Source organism: Palaemon carinicauda, chromosome 29 (assembly GCF_036898095.1).
Source record: "Palaemon carinicauda isolate YSFRI2023 chromosome 29, ASM3689809v2, whole genome shotgun sequence".
Lineage (NCBI taxonomy): Eukaryota > Metazoa > Arthropoda > Malacostraca > Decapoda > Palaemonidae > Palaemon > Palaemon carinicauda.
The window spans coordinates 49904045-49906544 of NC_090753.1; positions in this window are offsets into that span (position 1 = coordinate 49904045).

The following is a 2500-nucleotide window of genomic DNA, read 5'->3' on the forward strand; positions in this document are numbered from 1 at the left end:
ATTAAAAAAAGTCTCCAGGAAATAATTAATCTCCTGATCATTGATTGGATAAAAGGGAGAGTTTTTCAAATATATTAAGAGAGATCAGATAGCATCGATAATATACATCAATTGGATAAAAACAAAGCTAAGAAATAATTTGTGCAACATATAGATAAGAGTTCTTCCCATATGATTAACTAAGTTGATAGCTGGAAGAAATGTTTCAGTAGCGAGAACGTTTGTCAAAAGAAGTGTCTGTTTAAATAAATGGTTGTTTAAAGAAACGTTTGTTGAAAGTAACGACTGTTTTAAAGAAACGTTTGTTGAAAGTAAAGTCTGTTTAAAAAAAAACGTTTGTTGAAAGTAACGTATGTTAAAGAAACGTTTCTTGGAAATAGCGTCTATTTAAGGGTACGCTTGTCTGAAGAAACGTTTACCGAAAGTAACGTCTGTTTAAAGAAACGTTTGTTGTAAGTAAGTCTGTTTAAAGGAACGCTTGTTTAGAGAATCGTTTGTTGCAAAGTAACGACTGTTTAAGAAAAAGTTTCTTGACAGTAACGTCTGTTTAAAGAAACGTTTGTCGAAAGTAACGACAGTTAAAAAAAGTGTTTTTTTAAAGAACCGTTTGTTGAAAGAAACCTTTTTTTTTAAAACATTTGTTTTAGAGAAGCGTTTGTTTAAAGAAACGTTAGCTTAAAGAAATGCTTGTTTAGAGAAACGATTGTTGAAAATAACGTTTGTTTAAAGAAACGTCTGTTTACATAAACGTCTCTAGAAAGAAATGTTTGTTTAAAGAAACCTCTTTTACATAAACGTCTCTATAAAGAAACGTTTGTTTAAAGATGCGTTTGTTTACAGAAGAGTTTAAATAAAGAAAAGTCTGTTTAAAGAAAAGGTTGTTTAAAGTTATAACTTTAGTTCAGAGCAACGTTTTAAAGACGTTTTTAAAGAAACGATTCTTTCAAGGAAAGTATGCTCAAATAAACATCTGTTTAAAGAAACGTCCAGTTTAAAAAAAACGTCAGTTTAAAGAAACGTGTTTAAAGTAACGTCTGTTTCTAGAAATGTTCGCCTTCTTGAACAGATTCTGTCAATCAAGGATATTAAAGATCAAATTTTAAACAAAAGTTCATCAATTGAAACAGACCCTTATTGAAAGAAAGGATCAATATGATTTGAACAATACAAAATATTCAAAGGGGGAAAAATAACTGACTGGTGAACGCCAGACTGGTGTTGGAGTCCCGCTCACTTGTTAGTTCCTTATGGTACTCTGCAACCTCACCATCCTTGTGAGCTAAAGGATGAGGGGGTTGTGGGAGCCTATAGGTCTACCTGCCTAAGTCATTAGCAGCCATTGCCTGGCCCTCCTTGGTCCTAGCTTGACTGGAGTGGGGGGCTTTGACGCTGATCATATGTATATATGGTCAGTCTCTAGGCATTGTCCTGCTTGCTAAGGTAATGTCACTGTCCCTTTCCTCTGCCATTCATGAGCGGGCCTTTAAGCTTTAAGGATTCGTATAGAATGGACGTCGAATTAGGACTAAAAACTGTAGATGAAGTAGAAATAGAACCATTTCCAGCAGGGATTAAGGATTAGGGTGGGCTCTCGCACGGGAGTGTTTTTATTGAGGCATTGCCTTCTGGGGATTGGATGCTTGGGGAATTAAACAAAACAAAAAGGGGATAAATATGAATAAATAAACAAGCCACAGAGAAGTAATATTCATGAATACACAAGACCCTCGGAGGGTGGTAAGAGAATCACTTCCTGGTAATCCACAAGGTATGATGTTGGCACAAAAACCGACAATAAAGAGCTATTGGGTCTGCCCAATGTTTTCTCCTCTTCACTGTACTACATTTTAACATTTTTCCCTCCAAATCCTTCCAAAATCCTAATTCCCTCCCCCTTTCTCCTCCAACTATCTATCCCCCTACTCTGCACCTGTAGGGAATTAATGTTGAGGGGGACCAGTCAGTGCACAATCTCGCTGTACGAACTGTTCGCCGAGCGCGTCAGCCCGAGGGAAGAGCAGGGGGGAGTGTATTTGGAGGGAGAGGGACAGGGTGGTGCTCTGAATACTTCATGAAGGCCGAGCTAAGGCTAGTAAGTCACTATTGATTGATAAAGTCGGGATAAACAAGTTTGTTACGAGGGCTTGTTGTGCCTCGGTCTTGGGAGGTTCCAACTTGTCGCATTTCATCACCATTTGTTGAGGAAATATTATAGGTTTATGCCAAGTCCTTCTGTTTGTCGATGGAAAATTACCAATATTCATATCAACTCTCTCTCTCTCTCTCTCTCTCTCCTCTCTCCTCCTCTCTCTCTCTCTCTCTCCTCCTCTCTCTCCTCTCTCGAATGCTGCGCAACTTAATGGCAGCGGGAATAGTTCAGAAATGGACCCTAGCTGCTAATTAGGTACCTAATTTTTATTCCACTATTGTGGGAGGTACTTTGGTCGATAGAGAGAGAGAGAGAGAGAGAGAGAGAGAGAGAGAGAGAGAGAGAGAGAGA